Here is a 25,724-nt window from a genome sequence, read left to right on the forward strand (position 1 = left end):
CTTACCATGGTAGAGACATGGTTCAGAATGGAATGGCTGGCAGTGGGAAGACATTGCTTATGGTTAACTGCAGTTACAAATTAAACTTGGAGCTGATAGATGCATGGCGTAAAAGGATTCCTCACAAGAGCAAACGAAAGAATCACCCGAAGAACAAACATGTGCACTGTTAAAATTCACCATGATGTGAATCAGAATCAGGCACACTTGAGGTTATTGGTGATCTAGTCTAAAATGAGTAGTGGGACTTCCCACAATAAGCTGAAAATGTCTTCTTGATTTGAAAGTGACTTGTAGAAAGAATCCTCAAACTTGCTCTCTGCAAATATGCAAAACAAAATGTACTCCTTTCTTTCAGAAAAGGGACTGTCTGAATAGTGGATAAGAGCTTTGGCTTTAGTTTCTGGAAGATCTCAGGAAACCCCAACTCCCTCTTATCAGCCACGTAACCTTGGGAAAATTGCATCTTCTCCATAAACCTCAGGAGTCTCATCTTTGAAATGAGTATAATAATAGTACACAAATATTGGCCAAGAGAATCTGTTCCTGGCATTTTGCTTTGGCCTCCTTCATTCTCTTAGCCAAAAGTGTAGCATATTCTGTAGCCTCTTCCTTCTTTTTCTTAGTGAGCTGTTTCTTCAAAGCAATACACCAACATTTGTGTTGGAAGACAGGTGGAGCAACAAGATGCTGAATCTCGGGTGCTTTGTTCATTGGGGGGCTTTCTCACAACATATTGGCAGACATCATGGGATCCCTGGGTGGCGCAGCGGTTTGGCACCTGCCTTTGACCCAGGGCGCGATCCTGGAGACCTGGGATCGAATCCCACATCGGGCTCCCGGTGCATGGAGCCTGCTTCTCCCTCTGCCTGTGTCTCTGCTCTCTCTCTCTTTCTCTGTGTGACTATCATAAAATAAATAAAAAATTAAAAAAAAAAAAAAAACATATTGGCAGACATCATCTTCTTTAGAGAGACTGAAAAGTTTGTGGATTCTGCTAGCTTTTTTGGGTCCCAGACAATGAGGTACAGCAATATTGGTGAGTTCAGGAATATCCTTTTTAAAATAATGACGAAGTTGAGAAACACTGAGATTGGCATCCACAAAGCAACCCCAAACAGATTTGCACTTTCTCTCTCCAGTCCTCCTTGGTTGATAGCAGGAATGCCCCCTTATTCAGCAGCAGGCAGACACAGCCATGGGTCAAGACACCCTGCTTCATAGAGAAGCCTTGTTTGTCATTGTCACCACTGATTCTGACCACATAACCTTTCCATTATTCACCCAGAGCATCAGCAGCAACTTCTGTGGCCATATGCTTCTCATAAAAGGTATGAAGTTTGTGTTCATCATCCACTTCAATGAGTTTCTGACAGCCAGTAGCTGGGAAAGAGATGTTTAGTTTCTTCCTGAAGTTGTCTACTGGATAATAATTCACTTAAATACTTAGTAGGCTATCTACACATTGTATGCTCTTAATAAATGACATGGTAAAAAGCAAGAAAGATACTAATGTAACCATAACTTCTTTGCTATCTTTCAAATGAGCAGGTGAGGAATCACACATCAGATAAAAAAAAAAAATAGGGTGATGCTCCATAGTACTCTAAATGCCATGAAAACTCATGATTATTTTTCTTCCCCAGTTTCATTGAGATATAATTGACATGCAGCACTGTATAAGTTTAAGGTATAGAGCATAATGATTTGGCTTTTATACAACATGAAGTGATTACCACAGTAAATATAGTTAATGTCTATCATCTTATATAGATACAAAAAAGAAAAAAGAAAGAAAAATTCCTTGTAATGAGGGCTCTTAGGATCTTCTTTCTTAACGACTTATATATATATACATACATATATGAGATATATATATATCATACAGCTATATTAACTATAATCAGCATGTGATACATTATATCCCTAATATTTATATCTCTTATAACTAGAAGTTTGTACATTTTGACCACCTTTTTCCAGTCCCTATTCTCCCTACACTCTGCTTCTCGGCTTCTGGGAACCACAATCTTGGAAAAATCATGATTCTTAGCATGATCTACTATTATGCTGTACTAAACTCCATTACTGTGGTGTTTATATTCTAGTTTTATGGGTGATGAGAAATTCAGGGAATACAACAGGTTTAATAGGGAAACCAAAAGGGAGGTGTTTAGAATCTGCATAATTATTACTCCACCTAAACCCCAATTCTAATCTCCCAAATCTCATTTTAAGCCTGTTGTGATTGCTATGATTTCTGGTACAACTGGCTATTACCATACCTGTTTTCAGCTGGTGGAACCTGAAAAGGTCTTGCTTCATTTGACAAAGCAGAAAGATGCAGTTCTCATATTTCAGACAGGTATCAGGTAAAAATCTTCCTTACTTACAGAGTTGTCTGTGGATCAGGAGATCAGCATCTACCAGGAGCTTATTAGGAATGCAGAATCTAGGGCCTCACCTCGAATCAGCCAAATCAGAATCTGCTCTGTGACAAGATGCCTAGAGAAGCATTGAGGTGAAGAGTACTTGACATCATGTATTTCATTTACAATTTAGAAATAGTTATACTGCAGTGATGGATCTTACTCTGTTTCAATCAAGGTGTTAAAAACTGTATACTCTTTAATTCTGTCTTTTCTTCCATCCATTAGTCATGAGTGTTGGTCTTGGCATGAGAAAGTAACATGGGTGATCAGTATTTAAATTCCTGTACCTCATATTTTGTTCCTTACCTTGGCTTAAATGTTCTAGAGCTAAAATAGTGGTAAAGCCCCCAGACTTTGAGTTCAGAGAGATAGAGATTGTTTCATCTCTGCCAGTTACATCTATGGAAATTAGAGTAAACCAATTTTCTCATCTATAAAATGGGCATAGTAGTAATTTTTTCGTGGCTCTCATAGCTTATAGGGTCAGAGAAGAGGCTCAGTATGATCAGTGCATTTTCTTGGGGGCTCTGATTGGTTAGCCCAGACTAGCCAGTAAATGAGTCAGAATATTTAGAATATTTGGAATTTAAACTCTCCTGTTGATTTTAGTTGTTAGTGGTGATTTCTGTCTCAAGGTGAGGACAAATTTTTCGTCCCCTTGCTCAAGGCTTGCTTACATGCATACAAATAAGACTGAACACCCTCCCAGTGATGGGGAAGTCATACTGAGCAAGGCAGTGAAAGCTGCTTCTCTTGTGGGGCTTACGTTCTAGTGATAACTGTACAAACTGTAAATGTGTTTATAGTATCTTATTAGGGCATTTACTTTCCCTTTCTGTTTCAGACAAATCTTTTTTGGCAGGGGGAGGGGAGTACAGCTTGCTGCATTTCTAGAACCATTATTTGAGTATCACAAACATAAAACCTAAAGATGAAAGTGAAAAAAGTGCTGCCATTATCACCATCATCTTCATTATTACCATTATTTTAATTCTAATAACCTATAGAATTTATGAGGGCTGTTAAGTTTTGGAACTTCAGAAGAAGTGAAAGACATTTACAATGTTACTTTTTCAGACTCATTTTTACTCTATGAAGAACTAAAGGCACCAAGCAACATTTAACATATAAACCCCCAGATTTTAAGGACCAAGAAGAGACCTAAGAAATAAATTTATACTCATTCTCCATTGCAAATAAAGACCAAATGTACACCAATACTCAAAATACGTATATTTTGATTTCATAAAGATAATTCAAATAAGTAAAATTGGTATTTATCACTTTGCTGGTCTAACAATGGCTGACTCTTAATAACTTATCACACCACACACAAACACACATATATTGCACATATATATTTTAAAATCAGGTATTACCTCACCAAATACTTGGAAGAAATGTGCTAGGGCACAATGATTGGTTGGTTTTCTTTTTCCTCTCAGTAAGAACAATCCCTAAGTTTGAAGTAGGATTGTATGAGGCCAATTATAAATTCAAGTTCAAACTTCATTATCATCTCAATATCCAGCTAATCCCTATGTAAAATACGATTAAAAATAATCACAGGGTAGCACTTAGAAGATGAGATTTCCTTCACCTGAAATTTTGCTCCATTTGAAGGTGGAAATAGATAGCAAGTAAGGTGTTAAAGACTAGGAACTCCCCGAAAGGTTTAATGATACTTGTTATTGTCAACAACAAAAATCCCTGACATACTTTCTTTTTGGAGAGATGGCGTTGAAATGTGTGCACCAAATTGCAATACTTCTTTTTCTTTTCTTTCTGAAAGCCATGACCTTCCTATTAGTGTCTTTAAAAAGGAAGCTGAGGTCAGAGTTGTTGCTTCCTGTTCATAATAACAGTGGAAAATGTGCTACTATGTGTAATTGGGAAAGTAATTTCCTAAAAAGAATTTAAATAGGCCTTGAATAATAGGCAAGTGTAACCCAAACCCTTCTCAAACTTGATTCACTGCTTCACCATTGTTTTCTGCCTCCATGGGAGATGATGATTCTCTGAGTTTCCAGCTACAGATTTGTTCCTGAGAAGTGGGATTGAAGTATTGTGAAAAAAATCCAAACTGGTTTATTTTGAAACCAGCTACCATGTGAAAGCCTTTCCTCCTGGAAAGTAATAGAAGAATGCATTTCACTTTGAAGTGAAAAGAATAGTGTTCATCATTTTTCTTACTTTCTCACTTTGTTTCCCTCTAATGCCCCAAAGTGAAATGTGCCTCTGTATTTTATATGGAGACATGTCCAACTCAAAGGAATATGTTTATTTAAAAAAAGCTCAGGAAGTTTATGCTTATGGTCTCTTTTAGAACCTGGGAGCTGTTGCCCCTTTTAAAACCAACCATTTGCGGTCCATAGGTCTGAATCCCCTCTCCCTCCCGAGCCACCAGCACCATTGAACTCGGTCTCAAGGAACCGAGTACATTTTTAAGTTTGTTTTTATGTCTTCTGCTTGGACCTGGTATTTTCCTAAATTTAGTAATTCTACAAATGTGATGATGTGCAGGTTTTAGGCTTAAGTTGAAACCATTTTTAGCCAGTAGGCTAATACAGTCAAATTAGCATATAGGCTTTAATACAAGCACATTTTAACTTTATTAGGATATAACACAGTAATTTTTTAAAACAGGAAATTGAATTAATATTTGGATTTCAGGGGTAAAGTGCTCCATTTGAACCAGAGACATCATACTAGTTTTATTTGTGGTCATTCTTGAGCATCTGAGGCAATAAGTATCTGTCTTTCCCCTGGTCTTATAAAAAAGAACAATAATCAAAGCTTGCTCCCATACTAAGAGTCATTATTTTGGGAGATAATTCATGTTGATACTCTAAATGAGGAAGGAAATGCTTTGTGGTCATTCTGGGCTGGTGCTCTCGAAGTGTGATTCAGAGCCACTTAAAATTCCTTTTGGCAGGAAGCAGAGTATGTGTGGCCAAGTGATATTTTTTTAGGCTTTTCTAGGGTTTGATGATCTCACAGTTCAAGCTGGACAGCTTCCCACAATAGCTCTATTAATCAGGGAATCTAGCTAGGTGTGACAACCAGTCAGAGATGCCCTTGTCCTCTTCTCAAAAAAGAAGGTACTCGACAGACCAACAGGGAAGCACATGGATACACAGCGAACTTGTCCAACCCTGACCTTTTGTGATCTCAAATATATGGCCAGACACCTCAACTTCACAGACCTTGCCTATTTTCCATCAGGTGATGGTCAGGTGACACAATAAAAGCATCACTTGGATTTCAGTCAGTTCCCTGATATGTTTTAAAGCTCAAGATAAAACTGTTGAGTTGCATGACATCCAGGGTACTTTGAATTAAAAAAGGGAAGGTGGTGGGATGCCTGGGTGGCTCAGTGGTTGGGTGCCTGCCTTGGGCTCAGGTTGTGATCCTGGGTCCAGGATCGACTCCCACATTGGGCTCCCCGCAGGGAGCCTGCTTTTCCCTCTGCCTGTGTCTCTGCCTCTCTCTCCGTGTCTCTCATGAATAAATAAATAAAACCTTTTAAAAAATAAAAATAAATAAAAATAATAAAAAAGGGAAGGTGGAGATGAAGTAAACCTGGATGAGAAGTTTTCCTTGGCATTATTTTAAAGACACTTGGCAGTAATCTTCAAAGGAGGGTGTGTGTTTATCTTTTTTGGCATGCCTTTTGTTTTACTCATTTTGGAGCCCCACCTTTTATTGGGGTAATATTTTATCTGATATCCCTGGCAGCTCTGCTGAGGTTGCTCACAGTTTCAAATTCTGATCAATATAGGGGAAAACTCTGGTAATGTTTGACATCAATTAGAAAAAAAATATCCAAACAATTGCTCTGCGGTTTGGAATGTTGTTTTTTATGTTGAGACAATCGTGTATCAATCTGAACGCTGCAAAATTTTGGTGACTCATTTATATAGAATTCAATAAAGTGAGACTATACAAATAAAATATCAATGAACATTTTACTTCACTTAAAAAATTGTTTTAGTTCTCTTACTCATTACCAGCAGATTCACTTTTTAATGGAAATAGCAAGTAATAAAGGCAACATTTTAGGATCTTCAACCACCACTTGACTGTAGACCCAAAATTTAAGATAAGAGGTTTTTGAGAAGAGTTAATTCTTTTTCTTTAAGATTTAATTTTTTTTTTTTTTTTTTTTTTTAGAGAGAGAGATAGCATGCCAAGAAGAGCAAGAGAACATGAGTGGTGGTGGTCGGGGACAGAGGGAAAGGGACAAGCATACACCCCACTGAGCAAGGAGCCTGACAAGAAGCTCCATCCCAGGACACTGGGATCATGACCTGAGCTGGAAGCAGACATTTAACTGACAGAGCAACCCAGGTGCCCCCAAAAGAGTTCATTCTTAATGTGAAAATGTAGTGATCGAGTGCGTGGGTTTTGGAAGTATACAACCCCAGGGTTGAAAACATGTTCCATCACTTACTAGCTGGGAGAACTTTCTGCTGTTAAAGACTCCATAAAATTAAGAATTTTTTCTTTCTTTTATGGCATTTTGCATTTCAAGTCTATCAAATTGCCTGACACATAGTAAAAACTCAAATATATTTGGTGATGACATGAGTGATAAGGTCTTTTTTTCTATGTATAATCATTCTTTTTGAGTTACTATTTTTATATAAAAGACCCCTCTTTTGCTCTTTTCTAAGATCACCTGGGTCCTGCAGCATCTTATATGATTGAGAAGATGAAACATCGCTCAGCCATCTGACATTCCTTGCTTCCTATTTCCCTATTCTGTTGCTCATTGTTGAGTGTGCTAACAAAATTGTTTCTAAGCCTACTTCCTTATTGATTGGTTAAATGATGTCAGAAATATTAAATGTTTTATAACATTAAATGTTTTATAACATTTATGTTTTAAAATATTTAATAAATGAAGGACCACCCAGCATTTGGAGCCTATAAAGGCACAAGTCATCAAAACTAAGGAAAACGGATGTCATTTTACTGTTAAAAACTTCCAGATGATTACCATCTTCTATATTCTATGGCCTATAATCACCAGTAAAATTTGTCAGCACTCGGGTCTTTTTTTTTTTTATTTATTTTTTATTTTTTTACTCGGGTCTTATAACCACATAAAACTTTAAGAACTGAGTCCTTAAGTTCTCTTCACAATGGCAGGGTAATCCTGTGGAATATATGTATCTCTAATATCTCAGATAGCTGCCTGTCAACTCATTTAATTTCATGAACCTTACATGAGCAATTACTGTGAGACTGGCTCTGAGCCAGGCATTGAGACATTTAAAAGCCAGCACAGATATTTCATATCCAAAATTTATATGCTATAGTTTGGGATAGTGACATAAATACAAACAAAATATGGTCTGATACAGGAAATAATAGAATATATACAAAATAATGGCAGATTTCACAACAGGATGATATTCAGAGATTGATAATGGCCTACCCAATATTAATTTTCCCCTCTTTCTTATGAAAGCACTCATATTTTATATCAGGTGGCAAAATGCCCAGCTAAAGACTCCATTTTCCCTCCTCCCTTTCAGGAGATGTAGCCATGAGACTAAGTTTTGACTAATATAATGCAAGTGGAAGTTTGGGATTAGACTTCTGAGAAGTCTCTTTAGCTTGCGGACAAATAGCTAGGGCTTGCAGCTGGATTGTGGATGTTATGACTAGACCTCCAGGGACAATACTGGAGGATAACGTGACCTTAGCAATGGAAACCATATATAACGGATGACAAGTGAGGTGCCTGGGTGGCTCAGTCAGTTAAGTGTCTGACTCTTGATTTCAGCTCAGGTTATGATCTCAGGGGGTCATAAGATTGAGCTTCACATTGAGCTCGGTGCTCAGCATGGAGTCTGCTTGGATTCCCTCTCTCTCCCTGTCTCTTAAAAAAATATAAAAGGATGACAAGACAGGAAGAGAAGAGTCTGATTACTGATGACATAGCAGAAAGAACCCTAGACTGCCTCCCCTTCAATGTTGGGGTGGAAATACATTTCCGTCTTGTTTAAGCTACTGCTATTTTCACTGTGTAACTAGAATATGAGTGAAATTCTAGCTGATATGGAAGGTGTAGTGTTTTGTTGTGTTTTGTTTTGAGACAAAAGTGTTGGGAAAGGTAACATAGAGAAAGAAGTGCCCTGGCCAGCTATTTTAAAGAATGGATAGGAGCTGCCCAGGTGATAGCAGATGAGGATTCCAGTAGAATAATATTCATTGTTACTATTTATTTCATTAGATGCTATTTTCCTTAATGTTGTTGTTTGGTTTGAAAACAGTTTCAAACTTACATAAAGTTGCAAGAACAAGAATAATACAAAGAACATCTTTATTCCCTTTACTTAAATTTATCTGTGGTTAACATTTTACCTCATTTGCTTTTATTTGCTGCCTCCCTATCTTTATGTATTTTTATTTTATTACCGATATTAAATTTTATACACCATAACCCTTTAACTCAGTACCACTTTTCTAAATATTTCACTGTGTATTTCTTAAGCATATTTTCTTTCATAAGCATAGTTCACTCATCAACTTTAGTAAATTTAGCATTAGTGCAGTAGTTTTATCTAAGTGAGTATACTTATTCAATTGCCCCAGGGATATTCTTTACAGCATCTTCCCCTCCAATTTAGAATCCAATCCAGGGTCAGATATTGAGATATTGTGCTTAGTTGTCTTGTGTCTTTAACCTGGAGCATATTACTACAAATTGTCTTGCATCCTTAATCTGGAAATAAGGAACATTTCCACAGCTGTTCCTTATGTTTTATGCCAATAATGTTTTTGAAGACTATAATCTTGCCCTCTTTTTAATAGAATATTCCTTATTGGTTTGACATTTCCTTATGATGAGAGTCAGATTATACATTATCAACCACATATTTCATATCCAAAAATTTAGATATTTCATATCCAAAGATATGTCTTTCTCAAGGTATTCTAACTGGAGGCACACAATGGCCATCTGCTCCTCACTGCTGACCTTACTATTAATTGTCTAGTGAAGGTGTTACCTAGCTTCTCCCCTGTATAATTACTTTTTTTTTTTTCACTTGAAACTAACTGGCACTTTGTGATAGGCACTTTAAGTCCATTCCAAGTTTATGTTTTTCAGCAAAATTCCTCTCTGGATTTACTTAACACCCATTGATGATTCGTGTCTGATCTAGTCTTTACTATAATGCTGCATATGATTCAACTCCAGATTCCCCTCCACATTAACCAGCCATCACTCAGAACTCTGCCTTAAAAGCATGAGACCTCTTTCCTCTCTCATTTATTTATTTATTTTTATCAATAGCATAGTCATTAGCTCATATTTTTCAACAGTTTGTAATTCATTACTGTATTTAATATTTTGGTGCTCAAAAATATTATCCCCAGTTTGACCTGGCAGTTGAAGGCTTTTTTCAAGTTGGTTCCTTGTTCTTATTATAAGACCTCATTGCTTTTTTTTTCCTAAAGCACATCTTCACTTTCTGACGTAACAATATATCTCTGATTTATCTTGTATATGGAGAATCTAGCTTGTGGGTGATTAGTGAATAGCATATTATATCTTTGAACCCTCAACCTAATTGATATTGCAAGCCTTTGTGCAGATAAATTTGATATTAATTTTCAAGTAGTTGGCTCAACATATCTCCATGAAGTACAACGTTGTTTCCTTTTCTTTAGTTGGAATGGTATTAAAGGCCAAATTGTGGTATTCAGTATGTTTATGATTACTTTGGTATGGTCTTTGCTTCTTGCCCTTTCAGTATGCAAAGTTAGGAAATATATACATACATATATATGTGTATGCTCACACATATAGATGCATACGCAAACACATATGAACAAACACATGCATGCATATACACATTCTTTTTTTTTCTTTTTTTTTTTCATATACACATTCTGATATATTTTAGAAATTAAGAGTCCACATCAGTACTTCCAATCCCAATCCATTTCCATGAGGTTCTTTCTTGCCATTCCCTGTTGTGTATTTCTATGTCTCTTCTTCCTTAGTAAGAACTCTGGCTCTCAACAGCATAAACACATTTACTCATTGCTTTAATCCTTTAAGATATCTTAATTGTTTCAGAATCACTTCCCTTTTTCCATTACAGCAAGCACATCTACTAAGAAAGATTTCAGAACTTGTTTGCAAATTCTCTATACCTGCTTTCCACCCCATAAATAGTATTTTAATAGGAGAACAAATTTTAAAGTCACCAGCATGAGATTTTCATCTATGATTGAACCAAGACTATATATTGAATATGGAAACAGTCTTTACTCTGCAGCTCAGTGGTTCCATACTTGGCACGTTCCTATTGTCGAATGTAAATCCTAAATGACTGGGATGTGTGTGTGTGTGCGAGCCCTATGCACACTACATATTGGTAAAGCACTAAGAGTAGTTTTTTTTTAATTGTTTGTGTTTGCTTTATCCTCTTCTATTTTTCATCACTCCCTACATGAAAATAGCAAGTTGAACCTTAAATTCATACTGCTAAATGAAAGAAGCTTCTTTGAAAAAAACTATATATTATGTGTTTAGGAGGCAAATCTATAGAGACAGTAAAAAAAATTAGTGGTTACCAAGGATTTGGTGGGGAAGGGGAGAGGGAGTAGGTGAAGCACAGGGGATTTTACTATGGACTTCAGTAATAAAGTTAATAATAATGTATCAGTGTTGGCTCATTACAGAGCCAACAAAATGTGTATACATTGTCTGAGCTTTCAAAGGACACCCATGTATCATTGCCTACTTGTGTTGTTAAAGGCACCTATCCCAAGAAAGATCATTAGACCATATTTTTTTAAAGATTTTATTTATTCATGAGAGACACAGAAACAGAGGCAGAGACAAAGGCAGAGACAAAACAGAGGCAGAAGCAGACTCCCTGTGGGGAGCCTGATGCAGGACTCAATCCCAGGACCCCGGGATCATGACCTAAGTCAAAGCCAGATGCTCAATCACTGAGCTACCCAGGTGCATGCCATTAGAACATATTAATACAAGAGGTTAATAATAGAAGAAGCTAGAAAGGTGGAATGGTTAAGGGGATATATGAGATCTCTGTACTTTCACCCAATTTTTCTGTAAACCTAAAACCTCTCTACTAGTCTATTACCTTAAAAAATAGCAAATCTCAAGTCTAGAAAAAACTGTACTAGATAAACAGAGAGTTTATATGTTACTGTGAATTTTTAGAACACACCCAGCACAGTCATTAATTAATTTATCATCTAAGAAGCTGACCTAAATATTGACAAAGGCTTTTTAAAAAAAAAGATTGAATAAATAATGAATGAATAAGATGAATAAATAAATTCATGAGAGACACAAGGAGAGAGGCAGAGACACAGGCAGAGGGAAAAGCAGGCTTCCCACAGGGAACCCAATGCAGGACTTAATCCCAGGACCCGACCCGGGGATCATGCCCAGACCTGAAGGCAGACACTCAACCACTGAGCCACCCAGGCATCCCCAAAGGCTTTTTGTTATTGTTATTTTTGACCAATTCTTTTTCCTGCTTTTTAGGATTTATAATAAATTTGGAAATGTTTGAAGGTAGAAAATAATATTTTATTTGGCTTTCAATGATCTTTAAGCCATCATTAAAATAAACTTTCATAGATCTACTAAGGCAAATCCTATTGGAATTATCTAATTTCCTTCTGCATTATGCACCTACCACCCCCTGACAATTACAATGCTGTGAAGACTTTCTGGACTGTTCTCAGTGGCTAAACATGAATCTGAATTCAAATTTGCAAAGTACTAAATTGTGCTTTTGTGGTGGGGCCTACTCTTTCTTGAGCTTCCTGGTTCTCTAACTGTGGAGGAGCAGCCATGCTCCTGGGCTTGACTTTTGAGAAGACATGCAGTCTTATTATCTTTCTGCAGCTGTGGGAAACTGCTCAAGGAACATAGACAGGTGGGTCATGCTTTATATCAGAGCCTATAGTAGTCAGGGTAAAGGATTCTCTTTCTCTGCATCTTAAAGATAGTGACCTTTGATTACCTACATTAAATTGAAGTCCATTTGCTCTAAGATCCTCAGCAAAATTTTTATACCTGTCACTTATTATTTAGGAAGTGGCTTCCCTCTTTCTGAGCATAGCTGTGCAGCTGTACCCTAGGACTGTGTGTCTGTGTTGCTTAGCTGCCTCCATGTTGCTCTGTTAGTTTCTCTTGGCTTTGAATGGAAGAAAGAGCAGCAGCCTGGAGTGGGCTGGCTTTGATGGGAAGTACGGTTTTCAGATTGGTCCCAATGTCTCTCCCAGTCTTGTGATTTGTGTCATTTCCCTGGTACCCATTTCTAGTAACAGCACCATAACCTTTTCATGCCAGCCACTTGATAGATTTCATGAACATAAAGGAATATTATTTAGCTATTAATGATGACAAGTGTGTTGGCTATCGTCAGTATAATAAATGATAATATGTGATAGTCACCAAAAAGAAGCAAACTGCGGGGTTGATGAATACATTTGTGGTAATCATGCAAAATTTAACTTTATAATCGTTGAGGTCAGAAGAAGATTCGGTGAGAGAGTTTGGAAACTTTTTAAAAAAATTTTATTTATTTATTTATTCATGAGAAACACAGAGAGGGAGGAAGTCTCCCTCTGGAGAGCCTGATGTGGGACTCCATCCTAGGACCCCGGCCCGGGATCATGACTTGAGCCAAAGGCAAATGCTCAACTATTGAGCTACCCAGGTGCCCCGAGAGTTTGGAATCTAATAGTGTTAATCAGCTTCCTTTTTCTTCCAAATGATGCCAGGGCGGCTACACAGAAGTCATTCTTCAGAACATGTCAGTGTGTTCCAGGCTTTGCTGTACTCTCATAAACTTGGAAATACAGAGGAAGAGTGACTATTAGAAATTCTGGCTTAGGGCAGCCCTGGTGGCACAGCGGTTTAGCGCTGCCTGCAGCCTGAGCTGTGATCCTGGAGTCCTGGGATCGAGTCCCACATCTGGCTCCCTGCCTGGAGCCTGCTTCTCCCTCTACCCGTGTCTCTGCCTCTCTCTCTGTGTGTGTCTCTATGAATAAATAAATAAAATCTTTAAAAAATGTTTTAGAAATTCTGGCTTAGAGACCATTAGTTAGCTAGGGCTGCCATAACAAAGTACAATGGATCGGGAGGCTTAATACATACAACTCTCCTGTATACCAAAGGCAAATATTTGTGTGAATTTCCTTCTGTTGTATTTGTCCAATTAATCACTGTATCTATCCCTATATACCACTATATTAATTACCACAGCTTTATAACAAGTTTTTATATCTGATGAGAGAAGTCCTGCATCCTACTACTGCCTTCTTATTCAGAAAGTACTTGGGTGTTCTCTTCCTCATCCATGTAGGTTTTAGAATCGATGCATCAATTTCCATGAAGAGTTCTATTGATGTTTTGTTTGGAATTTCATTAAGTCTGTAGATTATTTTCGAGAAAATTACAATCTTTATAATATTAAACCTTCCTATCCAAGAATACAGGATCTGTTTCCTTTTTTTAAGAAAGATTTTATTTATTTACTCATGAGAGACACAGAGAGAAAGGCAGAGACACAGACAGAGGGAGAGGGAGAAGTAGGCTCCTTGTAGGGAGTCCAATGTGGAACTCAAATCTCTGGTCCAGGATCACACTCTGAGCCAAAGGCAGACGCTGAACCACTGAGCCACCCAGGCATCCTGCATGATCTGTTTACATTTCATTTAGATATTATTTAAAGTCCTTCTAGAAAGTTCCATAATTTTCTGCATATCATGATTTTCTTCATATTGTAATTTAGTAAGCATAGCTAATGAGTTGCATCTTCTATTTTTATCTATATATTTTTGTGAGATGTCTTTTTTTAGTTCTTATAGCTATTAAGGCTAAATATTGAAATAAAATTATTTTAGAACCAGGCATTTGAATTATATACCAATTAACTGAAAAGAATTAATTATAAACTAATATATTTATTAAGAAAAAATTTTACTTATCAACTAAAGTAATTAAAATAGTATTTATGTTATTCCTTTTACAATTCTACTAGGTATATTATGCTTTATAAGGAATACGTGTTAGTCAAATTTCTGCTAAGGAAACAGAAAGGCCTAGAAGGATAAAGGTTAAACAAAGCTGCTGATGGATTTCAGGAAATTAGGATTTGGAGGAATTGCAGGACCTTGAATCAGCTACATGTTCACCACTGAAATGAAATAATTCATAGAAAGCATACCAGAAGCTCCTGGAAGCATCTTAAATCTACCTTTTGCTAAAGCATATGACATGCCTGCCAGTGGCAAGGAACAATATTATGGTCTCTGCTTCTCTCCCACTGTCCAAAGCTTATGTGAGTCTCTTGTAGGCAGAATGTAATGCAAAACCCTGCTGGAAGGGATTCTGAGAACTGTAGTTCCTAATCTTCTAGCCTTTGTGAATAAGACATCTTAGAAAGTAGGTAGGACTGGGTTATCCATGCATAACCTGCACAACACAAAACTACAAAAAAGTGCAAAAAAGAAGTCAATATGCTAGATAGTAGTGTGTGCTCAAAGTGCTTTTATGCTGGTAAGGAGATGCAATCATTTTTTTTTTTTTTTTGATAGAGTACTTCCCTTGTGCCCAATGACTCTAAGGAGTGTCTCACCCTCTTAACCCCAATTACTGTCTCTCCAATTCACAATCCTTCTCCTGCCATCTTTCTTTTTGATCACCTTCTTCTTTACCATGCAATAAACGTTTAAAACACATCAATTTCCTTCTCTGTTGTGTGTAGGACCTATGGCATGCAGTTGTTCTTTGGTTCTGAGGAATTTCCTCCTGAAGATGGACCTGGGCAACACAGGCATTAGAGGGTAATGTTGAGTGGGCAATTCTCAAGTGCTCTAATAGGTCCTGGGGAGAGGGGAAGTCTACAAACTGCCATTCAGGAATAATTATTGCCTTAGCACCCACAAAAATAAATGATCACAGACAGTACAGCTTTCTTTCCCTGAAGTAACTCTGGTCTAGTCCCAAAGGGTCTTGATAACCTACAGGTGTTTTGTTTGACTTCTTTCTCCCAGTATCCTCTTGTCTTTCAGTTTTTGTCTTTCTGGCCTCCAGGAACTGACCTATTATTTCGTGTAGCCCTACCCATGGACAAGTCAGAGAGTCTTCCTTAGTGCAAAAAATCAAAACAACAACAAATATCCTCAGTGCCCCACCCACTCAACTGTTGGCAAATGATTCATGGGGCCATGACAATTGACTCCCACTGAGAATTAACAAAAGACTAAGCCCTTACCCAGGGTGACAGCTCAGCTCACCTCCCAGATTCTCTCACTCAGTGCAAGACTCCTCCCCTCCAGTAGACAAGTAGTATTTCCCCTTGCAGGCCAACAGAGTTATAGCACCTTTATCATCAGGTATTGTATTCTGTCCAAAGTAAGCTAGAACCACACATCAAAAATAGATAGTGATGTCAGTTTGGATCTGGTAGGAACCCTTGAGATAAAACCGTGGGGGCAGGAACCAAATTGCTCTGAAGCCTTTGACTTTTCCCATGATTGACATGGCCTGTGGAAAGAAGGTTATGGTTAAAGGATTATATCTTTCTGCACACGTAGTGCCATTTAGGATTGAAAAAGAATCCTCTGAAGGGCCTGTTCTGGGTCCAAGACCTCTTGTTTCTCTTGGGATGTAAGGGGTACTAGAGTCCTCCTCCTTCCTGGGTTGTCAGAATGCACCGAGAACAACAGGAGCTGTTTCACCAGAGCTCATGGAGGGAAGGAGGAAAGAAAAGAGAGAAGTAGAAATTGTATTTAGGCAAAATGTCCTATATGAGTTCCACTCTTTCCTTGGTTCATTACAAATAACATTAGCCAGGCTAAGTTTTGTTTTGTTATGATTTCTGTTTTAATGTATTAAAGATATCAAGAGCAGAAGAAGGCTACAGGCATTTTAATGTAACTGTGAATTTTTAGATAAGAACAATGTAATATTAATTTCTTCTAAAGAAGCTGTAAATAATCTCATGCCCCTGGCTGAGGAACTTACTCTTTATGCCACACCTCATGAGGAAAGTACAGCTGCCAAATTCCTTTGCACAATCCCTAAAGAATGTCTTCACTTTTGAGAGTGTATTTGCTTGAGCCTTCTCAGATTGGGCTTGAAGGGCAATTGAGCCCACAGGGCCAGCTGCATACTTTCCCTAGGAGACCCAGGAAGCTACCTAGCCGCTCACAGGGCAGTGGGAACTTCAGGTGCAACATTAGAATTTTTTTCTGTGGTTAGGCATTTACCCAGAAATATTTGAAGTGCTTCAGTGAGGTTCTCTCGATGATAATTTGTTGTTTTTTAATAACTTTTTTTACCTTCACTAAACGACTTCAGTGATACACATTTTAACATTTCTTGATTTGCCTTTGCTGTTGGAGCAAATAATAATTATATGAGTTATGTTGGCTTTCATTCTTTCTAATCTTTGCAGGTGACTCAGGAAGCACCTAAAGGAACCCCTCTCTGTTTCCCTGCTGTGCACTCTGGTGAGTGAGTGAGAGAGGAAGGTGTTTAATGCTGCTGTTTTATGGTGTAACTATTCTATTATCCCAATCTCATTTTACTATGAGCTGCCTTATCCAATTTGACTCCAGATTTTTTTTTTCTTACTCTTGGAGAAATAAAGATCTGGGTGAAAGAGTAAAGGGCCATAGACTTTATCAAGTAGCTTCATTAGAAACCACTAGGAATTACTCTTGCTGCAAGAGAGCAGTTTGCTCCCTTTTAATTTTTTCATCTGGACCTAACTCTTTTAACAGATGCAAAATGGGGCTTGTCTGGGAAAGGAGAGCCAGGGAATATATGCTTATAGGTGTCAGTAATCTGAAGATAGTGCAGTTTATATATGTTTTTTTCTAGAGTCTGAGATAAAAATGAGTGTGTAGACCACATAATTCCTTAAGTAAACAACAAGTAACAGTGGCTTACATCCATGTAAATGATACATGAAGAATAATATTTGATTTTGTAACATGAACATATCAACTTAGAAAACTTTCTATTCTGCTCATAGCTTGCTATTTAGCTTGTGAAAGTTTTTTTTCTTTTAAAAGTGGAGGCTTTAGGTATGACACACCAAACCTTCATAAGGAAATACATTTATTCAGAAAAAAATGAGCACTGAACATGTCTTCACCTCTTCCTACATTTTCTACACCTACTTGTTTTACAGGGCTTATGGAGAAACAAAGCAAGGGAAGTAGGTGGATGCTAATGCAGGGCAGCATTAGGGATGCTGGGAAGGCCCAACTTCCTAAAAGAGTCACACATTTCAACTGTGAAATGAAAGTGAACTCCAGTCCAGTTTTTCTGGGGGCCCTCTCTGAACTCCCAGTGGCTGTGGACACTGGAACTGCATCAGGAGTCTAACAGAGAGAGGAAGCATGAAGCTGACTTCCTCATGAAGTCTCCTTGGGTTGATGTTGTGCAAGCAAAGATCAAACACTTCACATTTCCCAGACTTTTACATGAGGTTGGCCATGGGTGTGTGAAGTCAGGGTCCACTCCCTGTTTCTGTGTTGCAGAATTACAGTTAGACTGGATAAGCAAGTCAGATTATAGGAATGCTTCTGAGGGGGAGAAAAATCCTAACCATGGCTTCTTGGATCAGATGTGATGGTGGGAAGTCTAGTATTGACTTCCTTCCCAGAGGACATGGAATAATAGTATGCAGTGGAAAGTGGGGTGGTGGGCATGGTGCAGCACCAGCAAGAAGAGTGGCAGCAAGTAGCAGAGGGTGAAAAGCCCTAAGTCTTCTCTGGAGAATTTGCCTGCTGTGAAACCCTAGGCATATTGCTTAACCTCTCTGAATCTCAGTTTCTTCATCTGTGAAATGAAGATGATAATAGTACTTTAGAAAGAAGTTGTGAAGATGAAGTCAGAGAAGGTTTAAGTGCTTTGAGGCTTACCTGAAAGAGTAAGTGGTTAAGGAATGTTCCATAATTCTGAATGGACTCTGGTTTTACTTGCACACAAATGAAGTTGTTGGCAAGACACCTGACCATTCAGAACCTCAGTATTCTTGTCCGCGAAAGGAGGTTTGCAGTACATTTATGATATTTTTTTCTATTCATTCCCCCTCCACAGGAAGGAGGAAAGGTAAGAGGCATATTTTTTTGTTTTGTTTTGTTTTGTTTGTTTGTTTGTTTGTTTGTTTGTTTTCAGGAGGATTCAGTTAGCATAGGCCAGAGGTTGGCCCAGTACTGCCAGCTCTGGCTTCTGCAAGCCATTCTGCCCCTGCTCATTCTTTGACCAAACTGTCTACAGTTCCTTTCCTGTCGCAATGGCAGAGTCAAGCGTTGGGATATGGCTCACAGAGCCTAAAATAAAGTATTTACTATCTGGCCCTTTAAGAAGATTGTTAACCTCTGGCCAGAGAACAAAGAACAAAAGGGAGGACTGATTCTGAGTTGTATCAATTATGTTAATAGTGAAAGCTGTTATAACATTTGTATTCTGCTTGACCCTTTAATAATGACCTTTGTCTCTATCTGTACTCAGAGCCAAGGGATATCATATTTTATTTGCTAGTGAAAAAATGGTGAATATTGATCTCGATGGTTTCTTGGAAATTTTCCCTGATTGGGAAGAAATATTCTGTAAGATGTACTTTTGTAACCGTCGTATTTTAAATTTTTTTTTCATTTATTTATGATAGTCACACAGAGAGAGAGAGAGAGAGGCAGAGACATAGGCAGAGGGAGAAGCAGACTCCATGCACCGGGAGCCTGACGTGGGATTCGATCCCGGGTCTCCAGGATGGCGCTCTGGGCCAAAGGCAGGCGCTAAACCGCTGCACCACCCAGGGATCCCCGTATTTTAAACATAGACTTTAGAATTATGAGTCAGTATCTGTGCCATTTATATAAAAATATGAACTTAATCAAGTTTTTAGGTCACTTATTAGCCTGCCTTGGGGATTTGATTGGTTTGTTAGTTTTAAATTTCCTCACCTTCTTTACTCTTCTGTTTTACATATTAATAGTAAAACTGGCAAAAGTCAAGATTTGTTTTCATAGAAGACATTTGAATGTATAAACATATATAATTTTTTTCTTCCTGAAAGAATGGAATATTAAGCAAAGAAAATGGAAAATAAAAAGCAAACCAATAGCAGAAAAAAAAAGAAAAATGAAAAACATCAGAAATTTAAAAAGAGCATGAGATGTGTGACGTAAATTATCTTGTAGTATTCTCAATGACCTCAAGCTTTTCTTTCTCTCTCTCTCTCTTTTTCTCTCTACCCCTCCCTCACACACACACACCTTACTCCCAAATAATTGAGGCCAATTATTTTTTAATAATTTTAAATAACTTGATGAGGGCAGGAACTGTTGTAAAATCAAAGCAAATGATAAGGCATACCAATTCCAAAATATTTGCAGATCTTTCTTTTCTAGGGACATCATTAAAATTTTTGCAAATTTTGTCTCAGGAAAGAATTATCCAGTAGTTTACAATAATGTTTGGAAATTAAAAATTTTCTAGAATTTTCTCTTCTCTTCCGAGAATTTATCCTTTGATTGTATAAAATAAAAGGCACGAGAGACAATCCAAAGATGAGTTGTGAGGAGAAACAAGAGAGGAGGAGGAAGTGGGTGGAAGGAATAAAGTCCTGGGGTGAGGTGAGTGGGAGCATGTAGGCAGTGGGGGGTTTTCAGATATTGTGTGTGGAGAAGAAGCAAGGACACAATTTGGGAAAACCAAGTGGCTTGAGAGATTCAGTGAGAATGTTTAGGAGGTAAAGTCAAACAGCAACAGAAAAGTAAGCATGAAGGAGGAGGACTGTTTGAATTCAGTTCTGTGGTCTAATCTTTTGAAGGCTGAGATATTGAGAAAGAAGACACAGAAGGAAGGGTCTAATGATTTCACTTTTTTTTTTTTTTTTTTGTCAGGCAGCTTTGATTCCATTTTTCTATGTGTCACATGGTAATGCAAACATACTCAGATAAGCAATAATCACTAAGGGGCGCCTAGGTGGCTCAGTCAGTTAAGCTTTGGCTTTCTGCTCAGGTCAAGATCCCAGGGTCTTGGGATCGAGTCCTGAGTCAGGCTCCCTGCTCAGTGGAGAGCCTGCTTCTCCCTCTCCCTCTGCTGTTCCCCCTGCTTGGGCTTGCAAGCATCTCTCCCTCTCTCTCTGTCAAATAAATTTTAAAAAATTAAAAGAAAAAAAAAAGAAATAATCACTGAGAACTGGTTAAGTCAGACCTAGTGTAGACATTATGGATTTGAGGAATCCAAATTTGGGCTTGTGCCCTGGAGATGCTTACATTCTGATAGGGAAGACAAACACAGGAAGAGCTATTGATGTGTGTGTGCACATGTTTAAATATAATATACATGTGCCATATATGTATAAATCTAATATATGAGATATGTGTATAAATCTAATATATGCATTATGTATGTGTAAATATGAACATGTAGAGAAAGGTATATACATGTGTCTGCATAGCTTAGCTAATATATACAATTTAGATATATTTCCCCTAACTTCAACTGGGAATAGATTTCACATGATCTCTACAACCCATACTCAAGCATCCAGTGACCCTCTGAAAACATGCCTATTAAGTTAATATTGTTTATATAATTTATAAGTGAAATGGAGAGAATGTTTAAAAAATTGCATGTGTCTCTCACAGTTGTTCACAAGATTTTTAAGTGTAAAACTTTACATGTAATCCTAAGGATGTCAATTATTTTTAAGAGTGTAGTTTTTAAAATTCATTTACTAAGTCAAATAACTACATGCATTTTGAACGTTACTTAATGAAATGTTTAGTTTTTTAAATTGTAAAAATAGATGAAATTAAAATGCTGAGAAATTGTAAAAATGTGATAGGTACAGTAGACAGAGTAATGTTTCCCCAAAGATGTCCATACCCTAATCCCTAGAATCTGAGAATAGGTTACCTTCCACAGCAAAAAGTAGTTGGCAGATATGATCAAATTAAGGATTTTGAGATGAGGAGATTATCCTGGATTATCTGTGTGGGCCCAATGTAATCACAAGTGTCCTTCTGAGACAGAGACAGAAGATCAAAGTCAGAAGGAGAGGATGTAATGACAGAGCAAGAGATTGGAAGGAGGCAAAGAAGGATTCATGAACCAAGGGAAGCAGACAGCATCCAGAATCCAAAAAAAGAGAAATGCATTTTTTCTCTCAACCTCCTAAAGGAGCCAACTTTGCTATCACACTGACTTTAGTGCAATGAAACTGACCTAGACTGCTGAACTTCAGAACTGTAAGATAATTCATTGTATTGTTTTAAGCCACTAGATTTGTGGTAATAGATTACAGCAGCAATTGGAAACTAATACAATAGTGAATTATTAGAGGAGAGAGAAAATAGATTTTAAGAGAGAAATGAAACTGTACCATGGTGGATGGATGTGGGAAAACTGAAGAAGAGAAGAGAGATTGGGACTGAGAAGAGATAAGCATCTAGTCAATCAAAAAGAAGAGAATGTACCTAGTAACAAGCTGCTGTCAAAGAGAAGAAATAGTGGGACAGTAAACACAGGAACACACAAGTGCACCTCTCATTCTATTGTTTATAAATCATCTCTTCTTACTCAAAAGAAAGTTTCCTGGATGATAAGCCTTTTATACATCCATCAATAATTTGTCAATAAGTCCCGGGGACTGACTCTTGAGTAGACTTATCATACACCTTTCAAAATCTATATGTACGGGGCGCCTGGGTGGTTCAGTAGGTTGAGCATCTGCTTCAGCTCAGGTCATGATCCAGGGTCCTGGGATCAAGCCCCCACATCAGGCTCTCTGCTCAGAGCCTGCTTCTCCCTTGTCACTCTACCTACTTGTGCTCTCTCTCTGTCAAGTAAATAAATAAAATCTTTAAAAGAAAAAAAAATCTAATATCTATGTTTAGTCATAAACAACTAATTATTCTAGCTCATTAAAGAGTTTGACCATCAAACAATAAATGGGTCTAGCACATGCGTTCTTGTTCTTCCCAGATACATATTAATGTAAATAAAAGGCATTAATATTTACATTTTATATGTACATGAAATGCATTAATATTTTACTAATAGCTTATTTTTAGGTAGCACCCTGAATAAGTTCCAGGCCACATTCTAAGTGCTTGTTAATAGAAACACAATTGATCATCACTATGATCCTATATGGGAAGTATTATTTTAATATCCTCATTTCACAGACGAAGAAACTGAGACAAGAGTAGCACATGGTTACACAATTCATCAGTGGCAGAGGCCATTGGGCAGCAGTCTTAAGTACTACCAGCCATACTGCCTCCACTATTAAAGTCTTCTAGAATGTATGTGCTTTGCTGAATACAAGAAGGTTACCAAAGAGCATAGTTAAGTACCACAATAGAGACACATACAGGGACACCTGGATGGCTCAGTGGTTGAGCCTCTGCCTTTGTTTCAGGGCGTGATCCTGCGGTCCTGGGATCGAGTCCCTCATCAGGCTCCCTTCAGGAAGCCTGCATTTCCCTCTGCTTATGCCTCTGCCTTTCTCTGTGTCTCTCATGAATAAATAAGTAAAATCTTAAAAAAAAATAGAGGCACATACAGAGCTCCCTTGAAACAGAAAGAAAGCAGGTACCTGCCTGTGTTTGGGGAGTGGGATGGTAGGAGTATCTTCACAGAGCAGGTTATATGTTTGCCAGGCCTTTAAAGGTGAATAAGACATTGCCAGGTGCACAAGAGGCAAGGATATTTCAGGTCACGGGTATGCCATAAAGAATAAATATTAAAGGCCTAAACTGCATAATATGTTTGGGCAACAGCAAGGATTGTGATGTGGTTAAAGCTAGGGTGAGTGGGGCTAAGTGATGGAGGATGAGCCTGGAATAGTTGGAAGTGGTTTCAATAAGGCAGCCAGCTTCCCGTTTATCTTACCTGCCCTATCCAATATGGTATTTGAAATATGGCTAGTGCAACTGAAAAGCTGAATTTTTAAATATATTTAATTTTGATTAATTTAAACTTAAGTAGCCACACATGGCTAGTGGCTGCTGTGTTGGACAACACAGTCCTATATGAATGTTAAGGTGTTTGAACTTTCTGGGACATGGGAACTTATGATATGTTTGAGGCTGAGGAAGGATATGATTTCAATGTTTTGGAAAAATAATATTAAGGGGTGATGTGTCTTTATTGAGGAGAAAGTAGTAAGTGTGTGCTATGCACTTAGCTCGCATGGAACTGTGCTTTGAACCATGCAGTGCTGTAGTTTTGGTCACAACTGATTGAGATGGGACAGGTGTCTGAGCAAAACTGTCTTCTATGGCTCACCAAAAGCCTAGGAGATGGACTGATGCAAGGGCTCTATCTGTAAGAATGCAGATGAGTCCCCAAGTCAAAGCAGTTCTCTCTCAGAGGTTTTAAACTGATACATACAGAGACTATGAAAAACTGGTAACATGGTAGGAAGAAGGGAGAATCAGAGGGAGGGGAACTAAGTCATGGTAGAGAGATTCACAGATCTGCTATTAGGTGCCAAAGTAACCAGTGTTGTTTTTGCAAAGTAACCAGCAGGGAATACTATATAATTTCTAAGAAGGCTGCTGACATGTCTGTCTTCCTTTCAGCCTCCCGAATCTTTGTACTAAACTTCCTGTGCTGTGAAGGTTAATTCCAGCAAGCCTGGGATTAGATGAGATATTCTACTACAATAAGAAATAAGCATTCACAGCATTTACCTGAAACATGTTAATTAATAATATTACTTTGTCACCATGTGCCCTAAAAGTTTTAGTATGATTTGTACCAGCTAATCGGCATTGTTCATTGTTCACAGTAAAATTGATGGTTTGTACCTGGTAAGACCCCAGAAGGCCTGGTCACATAGCAGGAATATGCATACATGACCAACAGGGTATAAGAAATTCCAGCTGAGGGGATCCCTGGGTGGCGCAGCGGTTTAGCGCCTGCCTTTGGCTCAGGGCGTGATCCTGGAGACCTGGGATCGAATCCCACATCGGGCTCCCAGTGCATGGAGCCTGCTTCTCCCTCTGCCTGTGTCTCTGCCTCTCTCTCTCTCTCTCTCTGACTATCATAAAAAAAAAAATTAAAAAAAAAAAGAAATTCCAGCTGAGACTCCATTTGGGTAATCCATTCATAAATCAGTAGTTCTCTATGTGGGAGATAAAGCCAGGTCTTGCTTGCAAGTGGCTTCTCTGTCTGACCCTTTATTATGAAACAGCCTTTACCTATAATGCTTTCTTTACTTCAATGTGGTTGCTACATTGAATCTTTTTCCTGTATTAAACTGTAGATTTCTGAGCATCATTATTTGGGGATACCATGGCTCTTCCCTGTTTAATTGCCACTGGTAGTGTATTCCCATTAACTGAGATTTCTGGAGCTTATCTCTCTCTGATCTTTACAACCTGAAAGAGCCTGAGTGTCTCAGTAGGGGACAAGTCTTAACAGCAAAGAGGCCAGTTAACAAGTGAATGAAATGAAGTTCCCTCAAGATGAGGTCCCTGACTCAACCCAAGCCCAGGTGGTAGGAGTCAAGTAGAAGGAAAAGGTTAACATGAAGCAGGAGGTAGACTTGACAGTGATGGGTCAGTAACCATTTCATTGGATGTGAATGTGCAGAGAGCAAGGTCATGGAGACTCCAACCTCAGGCAGTAAGTTCAGTTATGATAATTATTGTTTGAGCAATCTATAAAACGCAGAGAAATCTTTTCCTGCTTTGAAAGAATCGTGAATATTACCAGTGAGTTGAAGAACTTATACTATAGCCTTAGTTCAGCCTATAATAATCTATACTTCAGCCAGGGATAGAAAAATCTGATAAGAAAATCAGACTTATAAGACAAATAAACCAGATGTTTGGCAAATGGTGAATAGCCCCTGTGTATGCCCACTTATTGTTTATGATCATTATTCCTTCATTCAGTCAACAACTAGTGAGTGCTATTATGTATGAGACAAGAACTGTGCTACATGTTTAGAATACAGACCAATTTCAGCCCTCTCCAAAGGGGCTTGTGATGTAATACCATGTGATATTTGGCAATGGAGAGACTGGTATAAAGTGGAAGCACTGACTGTGAATTGAAAAACATCAGACATGATGATCATGAAATTATGAAATAACAATCTGAAAGTGAAAACTTTAATTATAAAAGTTGATTTGCAAAAAAAACAAAAATTAAAAAAAACATTAATTTGCCATTCTAGTTTTCTCAGTAGAAGGAAGAGCAAATCTTCCTTCTAGTCACTGCAGAATTGGTTATTT

The 25,724-nt window shown here is 38.0% G+C and overlaps 1 protein-coding gene across 24 annotated transcripts in view; it reads left to right on the forward strand.

Annotated features, from left to right (window-relative positions):
* SCEL (sciellin) overlaps window positions 1-25,724 on the forward strand; it is a 301,081-nt gene that overhangs the window by 159,484 nt on the left and 115,873 nt on the right. For 21 of the 24 annotated variants that reach the window (XM_038569806.1, XM_038569829.1, XM_038569807.1 and 18 more), the window contains 2 exons: window positions 15,212-15,290; window positions 16,907-16,961. The exons of 2 other annotated variants lie outside the window; for them this stretch is intronic. The gene's annotated coding sequence lies outside the window, so the exon portion shown is untranslated. The remainder of the gene's footprint in view (window positions 1-15,211; window positions 15,291-16,906; window positions 16,962-25,724) is intronic. One more of the 24 variants, XM_038569818.1, reaches the window with a different exon arrangement.

The sequence above is a fragment of the Canis lupus genome, chromosome 22 (assembly GCF_011100685.1).
Source record: "Canis lupus familiaris isolate Mischka breed German Shepherd chromosome 22, alternate assembly UU_Cfam_GSD_1.0, whole genome shotgun sequence".
Taxonomy (NCBI): domain Eukaryota; kingdom Metazoa; phylum Chordata; class Mammalia; order Carnivora; family Canidae; genus Canis; species Canis lupus.